Here is a 15282-nt window from a genome sequence, read left to right on the forward strand (position 1 = left end):
GACTTGCGGCTGTCACAGTTGTTGTCGTCTGAGAAGCTGTGGTTCTCGCAGCTGTCACAGAGGCCGCAATTGTTGTGGTTGTCTGAGAAACTGTAGGACTCGCGGTCGTCAAAGAGGCTGCACTTGTAGTGGTCTGAGAAGCTGTGGGACTCACGGCTGTCACAGTTGTTGTCGTCTGAGAAGCTGTGGGACTCGCGGCTGTTTGGGAGGCCACACTTGTGGTCGTCTGAGAAGCTGTGGTTCTCGCAGCTGTCACAGAGGCCGCACTTGTTGTGGTTGTCTGAGAAGCTGTAGGACTCACGGTCGTCACAGAGGCTGCACTTGTAGTGGTCTGAGAAGCTGTGGGACTCGCGGCTGTCACAGTTGTTGTCGTCTGAGAAGCTGTGGGACTCGCGGCTGTTTGGGAGGCCGCACTTGTTGTGGTTGTCTGAGAAGCTGTAGGACTCGCGGTCGTCACAGAGGCTGCACTTGTAGTTGTCTGAGAAGCTGTAGGACTCGCGGTCGTCACAGAGGCTGCACTTGTAGTGGTCTGAGAACCTGTGGGACTCGCGGCTGTCACAGTTGTTGTCGTCTGAGAAGCTGTGGTTCTCGCAGCTGTCACAGAGGCCGCACTTGTTGTGGTTGTCTGAGAAGCTGTAGGACTCGCGGTCGTCACAGAGGCTGCACTTGTAGTGGTCTGAGAAGCTGTGGGACTCACGGCTGTCACAGTTGTTGTCGTCTGAGAAGCTGTGGGACTCGCGGCTGTTTGGGAGGCCACACTTGTGGTCGTCTGAGAAGCTGTGGTTCTCGCAGCTGTCACAGAGGCCGCACTTGTTGTGGTTGTCTGAGAAGCTGTAGGACTCACGGTCGTCACAGAGGCTGCACTTGTAGTGGTCTGAGAAGCTGTGGGACTCGCGGCTGTCACAGTTGTTGTCGTCTGAGAAACTGTGGTTCTCGCAGCTGTCACAGAGGCCGCACTTGTTGTGGTTGTCTGAGAAGCTGTAGGACTTGCGGTCGTCACAGAGGCTGCACTTGTAGTTGTCTGAGAAGCTGTGGGACTCACGGCTGTCACAGTTGTTGTCGTCTGAGAAGCTGTGGGACTCGCGGCTGTTTGGGAAGCCACACTTGTGGTCGTCTGAGAAGCTGTGGTTCTCGCAGCTGTCACAGAGGCCGCACTTGTTGTGGTTGTCTGAGAAGCTGTAGGACTCACGGTCGTCACAGACGCTGCACTTGTAGTGGTCTGAGAAGCTGTGGGACTCACGGCTGTCACAGTTGTTGTCGTCTGAGAAGCTGTGGGACTCGCGGCTGTTTGGGAGGCCGCACTTGTTGTGGTTGTCTGAGAAGCTGTAGGACTCACGGTCGTCACAGACGCTGCACTTGTAGTGGTCTGAGAAGCTGTGGGACTCACGGCTGTCACAGTTGTTGTCGTCTGAGAAGCTGTGGGACTCGCAGCTGTTTGGGAGGCCGCACTTGTTGTGGTTGTCTGAGAAGCTGTAGGACTCGCGGACGTCACAGAGGCTGCACTTGTAGTGGTCTGAGAAGCTGTAGGACTCGCGGTCGTCACAGAGGCTGCACTTGTAGTGGTCTGAGAAGCTTTGGGACTCATGGCTGTCACAGTTGTTGTCGTCTGAGAAGCTGTGGGACTCGTGGCTGTTTGGGAGGCCACACTTGTGGTCATCTGAGAAGCTGTGGTTCTCGCAGCTGTCACAGAGGCCGCACTTGTTGTGGTTGTCTGAGAAGCTGTAGGACTCGCGGTCGTCACAGAGGCTGCACTTGTAGTGGTCTGAGAAGCTGTGGGACTCACGGCTGTCACAGTTGTTGTCGTCTGAGAAGCTGTGGGACTCGCGGCTGTTTGGGAGGCCACACTTGTGGTCGTCTGAGAAGCTGTGGTTCTCGCAGCTGTCACAGAGGCCGCACTTGTTGTGGTTGTCTGAGAAGCTGTAGGACTCGCGGTCGTCACAGAGGCTGCACTTGTAGTGGTCTGAGAAGCTGTGGGACTCACGGCTGTCACAGTTGTTGTCGTCTGAGAAGCTGTGGGACTCGCGGCTGTTTGGGAGGCCACACTTGTGGTCGTCTGAGAAGCTGTGATTCTCGCAGCTGTCACAGAGGCCGCACTTGTTGTGGTTGTCTGAGAAGCTGTAGGACTCGCGGTCGTCACAGAGGCTGCACTTGTAGTGGTCTGAGAAGCTGTGGGACTCGCGGCTGTCACAGTTGTTGTCGTCTGAGAAGCTGTGGTTCTCGCAGCTGTCACAGAGGCTGCACTTGTAGTGGTCTGAGAAGATGTAGGACTCGCGGTCGTCACAGAGGCTGCACTTGTAGTGGTCTGAGAAGCTGTGGGACTCACGGCTGTCACAGTTGTTGTCGTCTGAGAAGCTGTGGGACTCGCGGCTGTTTGGGATGCCACACTTGTGGTCGTCTGAGAAGCTGTGGTTCTCGCAGCTGTCACAGAGGCCGCACTTGTTGTGGTTGTCTGAGAAGCTGTAGGACTCGCGGTCGTCACAGAGGCTGCACTTGTAGTGGTCTGAGAAGCTGTGGGACTCACGGCTGTCACAGTTGTTGTCGTCTGAGAAGCTGTGGGACTCGCGGTTGTTTGGGAGGCCACACTTGTGGTCGTCTGAGAAGCTGTGGTTCTCGCAGCTGTCACAGAGGCCGCACTTGTTGTGGTTGTCTGAGAAGCTGTAGGACTCACGGTCGTCACAGAGGCTGCACTTGTAGTGGTCTGAGAAGCTGTGGGACTCGCGGCTGTCACAGTTGTTGTCGTCTGAGAAGCTGTGGGACTCACGGCTGTTTGGGAGGACGCACTTGTTGTGGTTGTCTGAGAAGCTGTAGGACTTGCGGTCGTCACAGAGGCTGCACTTGTAGTGGTCTGAGAAGCTGTAGGACTCGCGGTCGTCACAGAGGCTGCACTTGTAGTGGTCTGAGAAGCTGTGGGACTCACGGCTGTCACAGTTGTTGTCGTCTGAGAAGCTGTGGGACTCGCGGCTGTTTGGGAGGCCACACTTGTGGTCGTCTGAGAAGCTGTGGTTCTCGCAGCTGTCACAGAGGCCGCACTTGTTGTGGTTGTCTGAGAAGCTGTAGGACTCGCGGTCGTCACAGAGGCTGCACTTGTAGTGGTCTGAGAAGCTGTGGGACTCGCGGCTGTCACAGTTGTTGTCGTCTGAGAAGCTGTGGGACTCGCGGCTGTTTGGGAGGCCACACTTGTGGTCGTCTGAGAAGCTGTGGTTCTCGCAGCTGTCACAGAGGCTGCACTTGTAGTGGTCTGAGAAGCTGTAGGACTCGCTGTCATCACAGAGGCTGCACTTGTAGTGGTCTGAGAAGCTGTGGGACTCACGGCTGTCACAGTTGTTGTCGTCTGAGAAGCTGTGGGACTCGCGGCTGTTTGGGATGCCACACTTGTGGTCGTCTGAGAAGCTGTGGTTCTCGCAGCTGTCAAAGAGGCCGCACTTGTTGTGGTTGTCTGAGAAGCTGTAGGACTCGCGGTCGTCACAGAGGCTGCACTTGTAGTGGTCTGAGAAGCTGTGGGACTTGCGGCTGTCACAGTTGTTGTCGTCTGAGAAGCTGTGGTTCTTGCAGCTGTCACAGAGGCCGCACTTGTTGTGGTTGTCTGAGAAGCTGTAGGACTCGCGGTCGTCACAGAGGCTGCACTTGTAGTGGTCTGAGAAGCTGTGGGACTCACGGCTGTCACAGTAGTTGTCGTCTGAGAAGCTGTGGGACTCGCGACTGTTTGGGAGGCCACACTTGTGGTCGTCTGAGAAGCTGTGGTTCTCGCAGCTGTCACAGAGGCCGCACTTGTTGTGGTTGTCTGAGAAGCTGTAGGACTCACGGTCGTCACAGAGGCTGCACTTGTAGTGGTCTGAGAAGCTGTGGGACTCGCGGCTGTCACAGTTGTTGTCGTCTGAGAAGCTGTGGGACTCGCGGCTGTTTGAGAGGCCGCACTTGTTGTGGTTGTCTGAGAAGCTGTAGGACTCGCGGTCGTCACAGAGGCTGCACTTGTAGTGGTCTGAGAAGCTGTAGGACTCGCGCTCGTCACAGAGGCTGCACTTGTAGTGGTCTGAGAAGCTGTGGGACTCGCGGCTGTCACAGTTGTTGTCGTCTGAGAAGCTGTGGTTCTCGCAGCTGTCACAGAGGCCGCACTTGTTGTGGTTGTCTGAGAAGCTGTGGGACTCGCGGCTGTTTGGGAGGCCACACTTGTGGTCGTCTGAGAAGCTGTGGTTCTCGCAGCTGTCACAGAGGCCGCACTTGTTGTGGTTGTCTGAGAAGCTGTAGGACTCGTGGTCGTCACAGAGGCTGCACTTGTAGTGGTCTGAGAAGCTGTGGGACTCGCGGCTGTCACAGTTGTTGTCGTCTGAGAAGCTGTGGGACTCGCGGCTGTTTGGGAGGCCACACTTGTGGTCGTCTGAGAAGCTGTGGTTCTCGCAGCTGTCACAGAGGCTGCACTTGTAGTGGTCTTAGAAGCTGTAGGACTCGCGGTCGTCACAGAGGCTGCACTTGTAGTGGTCTGAGAAGCTGTGGGACTCACGGCTGTCACAGTTGTTGTCGTCTGAGAAGCTGTGGGACTCGCGGCTGTTTGGGATGCCACACTTGTGGTCGTCTGAGAAGCTGTGGTTCTCGCAGCTGTCAAAGAGGCCGCACTTGTTGTGGTTGTCTGAGAAGCTGTAGGACTCGCGGTCGTCAAAGAGGCTGCACTTGTAGTGGTCTGAGAAGCTGTGGGACTTGCGGCTGTCACAGTTGTTGTCGTCTGAGAAGCTGTGGTTCTCGCAGCTGTCACAGAGGCCGCACTTGTTGTGGTTGTCTGAGAAGCTGTAGGACTCGCGGTCGTCACAGAGGCTGCACTTGTAGTGGTCTGAGAAGCTGTGAGACTCACGGCTGTCACAGTTGTTGTCGTCTGAGAAGCTGTGGGACTCGCGGCTGTTTGGGAGGCCACACTTGTGGTCGTCTGAGAAGCTGTGGTTCTCACAGCTGTCACAGAGGCCGCACTTGTTGTGGTTGTCTGAGAAGCTGTAGGACTCACGGTCGTCACAGAGGCTGCACTTGTAGTGGTCTGAGAAGCTGTGGGACTCGCGGCTGTCACAGTTGTTGTCGTCTGAGAAGCTGTGGGACTCGCGGCTGTTTGGGAGGCCGCACTTGTTGTGGTTGTCTGAGAAGCTGTAGGACTCGCGGTCGTCAAAGAGGCTGCACTTGTAGTGGTCTGAGAAGCTGTAGGACTCGCGGTCGTCACAGAGGCTGCACTTGTAGTGGTCTGAGAAGCTGTGGGACTCGCGGCTGTCACAGTTGTTGTCGTCTGAGAAGCTGTGGTTCTCGCAGCTGTCACAGAGGCCGCACTTGTTGTGGTTGTCTGAGAAGCTGTGGGACTCGCGGCTGTTTGGGAGGCCGCACTTGTTGTGGTTGTCTGAGAAGCTGTAGGACTCGCGGTCGTCACAGAGGCTGCACTTGTAGTGGTCTGAGAAGCTGTAGGACTCGCGGTCGTCACAGAGGCTGCACTTGTAGTGGTCTGAGAAGCTGTGGGACTCGCGGCTGTCACAGTTGTTGTCGTCTGAGAAGCTGTGGGAATCGCGGCTGTTTGGGAGGCCACACTTGTGGTCGTCTGAGAAGCTGTGGTTCTCGCAGCTGTCACAGAGGCCGCACTTGTTGTGGTTGTCTGAGAAGCTGTAGGACTCGCGGTCGTCACAGAGGCTGCACTTGTAGTGGTCTGAGAAGCTGTGGGACTCACGGCTGTCACAGTTGTTGTCGTCTGAGAAGCTGTGGGACTCGCGGCTGTTTGGGAGTCCACACTTGTGGTCGTCTGAGAAGCTGTGGTTCTCGCAGCTGTCACAGAGGCCGCACTTGTTGTGGTTGACTGAGAAGCTGTAGGACTCGCGGTCGTCACAGACGCTGCACTTGTAGTGGTCTGAGAAGCTGTGGGACTCGCGGCTGTTTGGGAGGCCGCACTTGTTGTGGTTGTCTGAGAAGCTGTGGGACTCGCGGCTGTTTGGGAGGCTGCACTTGTTGTGGTTGTCTGAGAAGCTGTAGGACTCGCGGTCGTCAAAGAGGCTGCACTTGTAGTGGTCTGAGAAGCTGTAGGACTCGCGGTCGTCACAGAGGCTGCACTTGTAGTGGTCTGAGAAGCTGTGGGACTCGCGGCTGTCACAGTTGTTGTCGTCTGAGAAGCTGTGGTTCTCGCAGCTGTCACAGAGGCCGCACTTGTTGTGGTTGTCTGAGAAGCTGTGGGACTCGCGGCTGTTTGGGAGGCCGCACTTGTTGTGGTTGTCTGAGAAGCTGTAGGACTCGCGGTCGTCACAGAGGCTGCACTTGTAGTGGTCTGAGAAGCTGTAGGACTCGCGGTCGTCACAGAGGCTGCACTTGTAGTGGTCTGAGAAGCTGTGGGACTCGCGGCTGTCACAGTTGTTGTCGTCTGAGAAGCTGTGGGAATCGCGGCTGTTTGGGAGGCCACACTTGTGGTCGTCTGAGAAGCTGTGGTTCTCGCAGCTGTCACAGAGGCCGCACTTGTTGTGGTTGTCTGAGAAGCTGTAGGACTCGCGGTCGTCACAGAGGCTGCACTTGTAGTGGTCTGAGAAGCTGTGGGACTCACGGCTGTCACAGTTGTTGTCGTCTGAGAAGCTGTGGGACTCGCGGCTGTTTGGGAGGCCACACTTGTGGTCGTCTGAGAAGCTGTGGTTCTCGCAGCTGTCACAGAGGCCGCACTTGTTGTGGTTGACTGAGAAGCTGTAGGACTCGCGGTCGTCACAGACGCTGCACTTGTAGTGGTCTGAGAAGCTGTAGGACTCGCGGTCGTCACAGAGGCTGCACTTGTCGTGGTCTGAGAAGCTGTGGGACTCGCGGCTGTCACAGTTGTTGTCGTCTGAGAAGCTGTGGTTCTCGCAGCTGTCACAGAGGCCGCACTTGTTGTGGTTGTCTGAGAAGCTGTGGGACTCGCGGCTGTTTGGGAGGACGCACTTGTTGTGGTTGTCTGAGAAGCTGTAGGACTCGCGGTCGTCACAGAGGCTGCACTTGTAGTGGTCTGAGAAGCTGTAGGACTCGCGGTCGTCACAGAGGCTGCACTTGTAGTGGTCTGAGAAGCTGTGGGACTCACGGCTGTCACAGTTGTTGTCGTCTGAGAAGCTGTGAGACTCGCAGCTCTTTGGGAGGCCACACTTGTGGTCGTCTGAGAAGCTGTGGTTCTCGCAGCTGTCACAGAGGCCGCACTTGTTGTGGTTGACTGAGAAGCTGTAGGACTCGCGGTCGTCACAGACGCTGCACTTGTAGTGGTCTGAGAAGCTGTGGGACTCGCGGCTGTTTGGGAGGCCGCACTTGTTGTGGTTGTCTGAGAAGCTGTAGGACTCGCGGTCGTCACAGAGGCTGCACTTGTAGTGGTCTGAGAAGATGTAGGACTCGCGGTCGTCACAGAGGCTGCACTTGTAGTGGTCTGAGAAGCTGTGGGACTCACGGCTGTCACAGTTGTTGTCGTCTGAGAAGTTGTGGGACTCGCGGCTGTTTGGGAGGCCACACTTGTGGTCGTCTGAGAAGCTGTGGTTCTCGCAGCTGTCACAGAGGCCGCACTTGTTGTGGTTGTCTGAGAAGCTGTAGGACTCACGGTCGTCACAGAGGCTGCACTTGTAGTGGTCTGAGAAGCTGTGGGACTCGCGGCTGTCACAGTTGTTGTCGTCTGAGAAGCTGTGGGACTCGCGGCTGTTTGGGAGGCCGCACTTGCTGTGGTTGTCTTAGAAGCTGTAGGACTCGCGGTCGTCACAGAGGCTGCACTTGTAGTGGTCTGAGAAGCTGTAGGACTCGCGGTCGTCACAGAGGCTGCACTTGTCGTGGTCTGAGAAGCTGTGGGACTCGCGGCTGTCACAGTTGTTGTCGTCTGAGAAGCTGTGGTTCTCGCAGCTGTCACAGAGGCCGCACTTGTTGTGGTTGTCTGAGAAGCTGTGGGACTCGCGGCTGTCACAGTTGTTGTCGTCTGAGAAGCTGTGGGACTCGCGTCTGTTTGGGAGGCCGCACTTGTTGTGGTTGTCTGAGAAGCTGTAGGACTCGCGGTCGTCACAGAGGCTGCACTTGTAGTGGTCTGAGAAGCTGTAGGACTCGCGGTCGTCACAGAGGCTGCACTTGTAGTGGTCTGAGAAGCTGTGGGACTCACGGCTGTCACAGTTGTTGTCGTCTGAGAAGCTGTGGGACTCGCGGCTGTTTGGGAGGCCACACTTGTGGTCGTCTGAGAAGCTGTGGTTCTCGCAGCTGTCACAGAGGCCGCACTTGTTGTGGTTGTCTGAGAAGCTGTAGGACTCGCGGTCATCACAGAGGCTGCACTTGTAGTGGTCTGAGAAGCTGTGGGACTCGCGGCTGTCACAGTTGTTGTCGTCTGAGGAGCTGTGGGACTCGCGGCTGTTTGGGAGGCCACACTTGTGGTCGTCTGAGAAGCTGTGGTTCTCGCAGCTGTCACAGAGGCTGCACTTGTAGTGGTCTGAGAAGCTGTAGGACTCGCGGTTGTCACAGAGGCCGCACTTGTCGTCGTCTTCTGAGAAGCTGTGGTTCTCGCGGCTGTCACAGAGGCCGCACTTGTTGTGGATGTCTGAGAAGCTGTGGGACTCGCGGCCGTCAAAGAGGCAGCACTTGTCGTCGTCTGAGAAGCTGTGGCACTCGCGGCTGTCACAGAGGCCGCACTTGTTGTGGTTGTCTGAGAAGCTGTGGGACTCGCGGCCGTCAAAGAGGCAGCACTTGTCGTCGTCTGAGAAGCTGTGGCACTCGCGGCTGTCACAGAGGCCGCACTTGTTGTGGTTGTCTGAGAAGATGTGGGACTCGCGGCTGTTACAGAGGCCGCACTTGTTGTGGTTGTGGTTGTCGTCTGAGAAGCTGTGGGACTCGCGGCTGTTTGGGAGGCCACACTTGTGGTCGTCTGAGAAGCTGTGGTTCTCGCAGCTGTCACAGAGGCTGCACTTGTAGTGGTCTGAGAAGCTGTAGGACTCGCGGTTGTCACAGAGGCCGCACTTGTCGTCGTCTTCTGAGAAGCTGTGGTTCTCGCGGCTGTCACAGAGGCCGCACTTGTTGTGGTTGTCTGAGAAGCTGTGGGACTCGCGGCCGTCAAAGAGGCAGCACTTGTCGTCGTCTGAGAAGCTGTGGCACTCGCGGCTGTCACAGAGGCCGCACTTGTTGTGGTCGTATGAGAAGCTGTAGGACTCGCGGCTGTAACAGTGGCCGCACTTGTTGCCGTCTTCTGAGAAGCTGTGGTTCTCGGGGGTGTCTCAGAGGCTGCACTTTGTGTCGTCGTCTGAGAAGCTGTGGGACTCGCAGCTTTTTGAGAGGCCGCACTTGTGGTCGTCTGATAAGCTGTGGGACTCGCGGCTGTCACAGAGGCCGCACTTGTCGTCGTCGTCTGAGAAGCTGTGGGACTCGCGGCTGTAACAGTGGCCGCACTTGTCGTCTGTGAAGCTGTGGGACTCACGGCTGTCTGAGAGGCAGCACTTGTCGTCGTCGTCTGAGAAGCTGTGGGACTCGCAGCTTTTTGAGAGGCCGCACTTGTCGTCGTCTTCTGAGAAGCTGTGGGACTCGCGGCTGTCAAAGAGGCCGCACTTGTGGTCATCTGAGAAGCTGCGGGACTCGCGGCCGTCACAGAGGCAGCACTTGTCGTCGTCTGAGAAGCTGTGGCACTCGCGGCTGTCACAGAGGCTGCACTTGTTGTGGTCGTATGAGAAGCTGTGGGACTCACGGCTGTCAACAAAGCCGCACTTGTCGTCTGTGAAGCTGTTGGACTCGCGGCTGTCACAGTTGTCATCGTCTGAGAAGCTGTGGGACTTGCGGCTGTTACAGAGGCCGCACTTGTTCTCGTTGTCTGAGAAGCTGTGGTACTCGCGGCTGTTACAGAGGCCGCACTTGTTGTCGTCATCTGAGAAGCTGTGGTTCTCGGGGCTGTCTCAGAGGCTGCACTTGGTGTCGTCGTCTGAGAAGCTGTGGGACTCGCGGTTGTCACAGAGGCCGCAATTGTCGTCGTCTTGTGAGAAGCTGTGGTTCTCGTGGCTGTCACAGAGGCCGCACTTGTTGTGGTTGTCTGAGAAGCTGTGGGACTCCCGGCAGTCAAAGTGGCAGCACTTGTCGTCGTCTGAGAAGCTGCCTCTGTGTCAGAGGCAGCACTTGGTGTCGTCGTCTGAGAAGCTGTGGGACTCGCTGCTTTTTGAGAGGCCGCACTTGTGGTCGTCTGAGAAGCTGTGGGACTGACGGCGTTCTGAGAGGCAGCACTTATCGTCGTCTGAGAAGCTGTGGGACTTGCGGCTGTTTGGGAGGCCACCCTTGTTGCGGCCGTCACAGAGGCTGCACTTGTCGTGGTCTCAGAAGCTATGGGACTCGTGGCTGTCACAGAGGCCGCACTTGTCGTGGTCTGAGAAGCTATGGGACTTGCGGCTGTCACAGAGGCCGCACTTGTCGTCGTCTGAGAAGCTGTGGGACTCGCGGCTGTAACAGTGGCCGCACTTGTCGTCTGTGAAGCTGTGGGACTCACGGCTGTCTGAGAGGCCGCACTTGTCGTCGTCTTCTGAGAAGCTGTGGGCCTCGCGGCTGTCACAGAGGCCGCACTTGTGGTCATCTGAGGAGCTGCGGGACTCGCGGCCGTCACAGAGGCAGCACTTGTCGTCGTCTGAGAAGCTGTGGCACTCGCAGCTGTCACAGAGGCCGCACTTGTTGAGGCCGCACTTGTGGTCATCTGAGAAGCTGCAGGACTCGCGGCCATCACAGAGGCAGCACTTATCGTCGTCTGAGAAGCTGTGGCACTCGCGGCTGTCACAGAGGCTGCACTTGTTATGGTCGTTTGAGAAGCTGTGGGACTCACGGCTGTCAACAAAGCCGCACTTGTCGTCTGAGAAGCTGTGGGACTTGCGGCTCTTACAGAGGCCGCACTTGTTCTCGTCGTCTGAGAAGCTGTGGTACTCGCGGATGTTACAGAGGCCGCACTGGTTGTCGTCATCTGAGAAGCTGTGGTTCTCGGGGCTGTCTCAGAGGCTGCACTTGGGGTCGTCGTCTGAGAAGCTGTGGGACTCGCGGCTGTCACAGAGGCCGCACTTGTGGTCGTCTGAGAAGCTGTGGGACTCACGGTTGTCACAGAGGCCGCACTTGTCGTCGTCTTCTGAGAAGCTGTGGTTCTCGCGGCTGTCACAGAGGCCGCACTTGTTGTGGTTGTCTGAGAAGCTGTGGGACTCGCGGCCATCAAAGAGGCAGCACTTGATGTCGTCGTCTGAGAAGCTGTGGGACTCGCAGCTTTTTGAGAGGCCGCACTTGTGGTCGTCTGAGAAGCTGTGGGACTCACGGCTGTCACAGAGGCCGCACTTGTTGTGGTTGTCTGAGAAGCTGTGGGACTCGCGGCCGTCACAGAGGCTGCACTTGTCGTCGTCTGAGAAGCGATGGGACTCGTGGCTGTTATAGAGGCCGCACTTGTTGTCGTCTTCTGAGAAGCTGTGGTTCTCGGGGCTGTCTCAGAGGCAGCACTTGGTGTCGTCGTCTGAGAAGCTGTGGGACTCGCAGCTTTTTGAGAGGCCGCACTTGTGTTCGTCTGAGAAGCTGTGGGACTCACGGCTGTCACAGAGGCCGCACTTGTGGTCGCCTGAGAAGCTGTGGGACTCGCGGTTGTCACAGAGGCCGCACTTGTCGTCGTCTTCTGAGAAGCTGTGGTTCTCGCGGCTGTCACAGAGGCCGCACTTGTTGTGGTTGTCTGAGAAGCTGTGGGACTCGCGGCCGTCAAAGAGGCCGCACTTGGTGTCGTTGTCTGAGATGCTGTGGGACTTGCGGCTGTCACAGAGGCCGCACTTGTGGTCGTCTGAGAAGCTGTGGTTCTCGTGGCTGTCACATAGGCCGCACTTGTTGTGGTTGTCTGAGAAGCTGTGGGACTCGCGGCAGTCAAAGTGGCAGCACTTGTCGTCGTCTGAGAAGCTGCCTCTGTGTCAGAGGCAGCACTTGGTGTCGTCGTCTGAGAAGCTGTGGGACTCGCTGCTTTTTGAGAGGCCGCACTAGTGGTCGTCTGAGAAGCTGTGGGACTGACGGTGGTCTGAGAGGCAGCACTTATCGTCGTCTGAGAAGCTGTGGGACTTGCGGCTGTTTGGGAGGCCACCCTTGTTGCGGCCGTCACAGAGGCTGCACTTGTCGTGGTCTGAGAAGCTATGGGACTCGCGGCTGTCACAGAGGCCGCACTTGTCGTGGTCTGAGAAGCTATGGGACTTGTGGCTGTCACAGAGGCCGCACTTGTCGTCGTCTGAGAAGCTGTGGGACTCACGGCTGTCTGAGAGGCAGCACTTGTCGTCGTCGTCTGAGAAGCTGTGGGACTCACAGCTTTTTGAGAGGCCGCACTTGTCGTCGTCTCCTGAGAAGCTGTGGGACTCGCGGCTGTCACAGAGGCCGCACTTGTGGTCATCTGAGAAGCTGCGGGACTCGCGGCCGTCACAGAGGCAGCACTTGTCGTCGTCTGAGAAGCTGTGGCACTCGCGGCTGTCACAGAGGCCTCACTTGTTGAGGCCGCACTTGTGGTCATCTGAGAAGCTGTGGCACTCGCGGCTGTCACAGAGGCTGCACTTGTTGTGGTCGTATGAGAAGCTGTGGGACTCACGGCTGTCAACAAAGCCGCACTTGTCGTCTGTGAAGCTGTTGGACTCGCGGCTGTCACAGTTGTCGTCGTCTGAGAAGCTGTGGGACTTGCGGCTGTTACAGAGGCCGCACTTGTTCTCGTCGTCTGAGAAGCTGTGGTACTCGCGGCTGTTACAGAGGCCGCACTTGTTGTCGTCATCTGAGAAGCTGTGGTTCTCGGGGCTGTCTCAGCGGCTGCACTTGGTGTCGTCGTCTGAGAAGCTGTGGTTCTCGCGGCTGTCACAGAGGCCGCACTTGTGGTCGTCTGAGAAGCTGTGGGACTCGCGGTTGTCACAGAGGTCGCACTTGTCGTCGTCTTCTGAGAAGCTGTGGTTCTCGCGGCTGTCACAGAGGCCGCACTTGTTGTGGTTGTCTGAGAAGCTGTGGTTCTCTGGGCTGTCTCAGAGGCAGCACTTGGTGTTGTCGTCTGAGAAGCAGTGGGACTTGTAATCGTTGTTGGTACACTGGTTGTTGTTGTTACAGTGGGTGTGGAAGTGACAATAGTTGTTTCTGGGGTAGTTGTGGTCTCGGAAACAGAGGTGGTGATTTCACGAATAACTGTGGTAGAAGCTGTTGTTGGACCAGTTGTTACTACTTTTGGTGGCTTTGTTGTTGATACAGTCTGATATGTTGTTGTAGAAAGCAGGAGGAGGAAATTACAAGAGATCACTTTTACAGGACGTCATGTAATTGCATGATGTGATTCTAATACCATAACTGAAGGCAGTGACAGTATTGCAAGTACACATTTTATGCCCACCCCCGTCCAAAACGGTTGAGAAATGGCAGACTGACCGACCGGCCGGCCTATCCACGGACCGGCCGGCCCATCCACGGACCGGCCGGCCTCTCCACGGACCGGCCGGCCTCTCCACGGACCGGCCGGCCTCTCCACGGACCGGCCGGCCTCTCCACGGACCGGCCGGCCTTTCAAACGGCCGGCCGGCCTCTCCACGGACCGGCCGGCCTTTCAAACGGGGGCGACACGATTCCAACGAGCCCACCCTCGTCCAAAACGGTTGAGAAATGGCCGACTGACCGACTGGCCGGCCTTTCCACGGACCGGCCGGCCTTTCCACGAACCGGCCGGCCTCTCCACGGACCGGCCGGCCTATCGAAGCGGCCGGCAGGCCTATCGAAGCGGCCGGCAGGCCGGCCGGTCCATTTGGATTTTGCCCTTGCTGGAGGTCGGACTAATGCCCTGTCTGAATTACATGCGGTCCCCAGGCTATATAAGTAGAACTAGCTGCACTCATTACCACCTTTCTTCAACCCTCAAACCATGTGCGTCCAAGAACAAAGCCTCTGGAATATCAACTGTTTGTTTGCCATAATCACCTCATCACCCATCATGGACTCACTGCACTGCCCATGTGCTTTGTTTTATATATGTGTATTATCTTTATGCATGTACAGTATATTTGATATATATCCTTGGTGCCCTCATTATACATTAGGCCTACATTATTATTGATTGATGCCTTATTTATAGATATTAATTATTCCATGATCTGAAGATGGTTTATTATTATTGAAGTTGAATTTAACTGCTATTTAGGATTTGTTGATTGGAGATTATTAATATTATTATTGCTGAATATACAATTCTATATTATGTGTTTCTTTATGTACAGCACACACATCGTGTGTACCACACACACACCACAAGTGAACTGCCACCTTACAACATCATACTGTTTCATGATTTAACAAGAAATATTTGTTACGAGGAATATGCCATATTATTCACCTTCTTTCCTCTCATTGCATCAATGAAAGCAGACCTGTTTCCCTTGACTGGATTGACTGCTTTGGGGATAGTTGTATTCTGTATATTGAAATTGCTGTGGCATGAAATGAGCCAGTTGGTGATGTAGAACTGGGATTGTTGTCTACTGCTGCTGTTGACCTTCTCTTAACTTCGCTGGGCACACCACTTGCTCTCTGTGATACTGTTGAATCGCATGGTTGCCCATTGTTGTGGTGATCTCCACCACTCTGATAAAGGCCAACAATGGCCGAAACATCACAAACCTGTAAAATGTCAGTGTTTCTACAATAAACTAAACAGTCCCAGTTGAAATAGTGTGTCAGACTCAATGAGGTCCTTTCATGAACACTGAGTCCCACATAGACTGGTAAGGGAAAAAGTGAAAGATGTTCAGACAAAAATGCTGTATACTAGACTACTACCTCACAATATCACTAATTAACCATTATGATGTTGTACTTGTACATGTTATTAATGTAATCCTTGACCATCACAACATGTAGAATCACATATGCTGTATTATCATGTATGGTTTAAGAGATATCTGTATTTTCAGTCATGTAGGTATGGTAGCCTACGTTCAGAGAGACATTTGAGAAGGAAGAACATTATTTTGGTGGATTATGTGTGTGGCCAAACTCTGGAAAACAAGATGGAAAATGAAATAGCACTAGGTTCAAAGTAAACAACAGATACTGACAAGTCTTAAAAGAAAAGACCATTATCTGAAATCCCAGTTGAAGAGATGTTTGTAGGCTACATGAAAATGTGTAAAATATATAGCTGCAAGCAGCGATAACGAGCACTTTGAACAGGCATAATTCATTGTTTGGCCAAAAGCCATGGAACTTCTTTACACACGTGCCTTGACTCATGCGGAATACATCTGTCACTTTGTGTGAAGAAAATTTGTTTAGACAGATGCTAGGTTCTTAGCTTGCTTATGATTCTTGATGATTATT

This window comes from Electrona antarctica (assembly GCF_951216825.1).
Source record: "Electrona antarctica genome assembly, chromosome: 15".
Taxonomy (NCBI): Eukaryota; Metazoa; Chordata; class Actinopteri; order Myctophiformes; family Myctophidae; genus Electrona; species Electrona antarctica.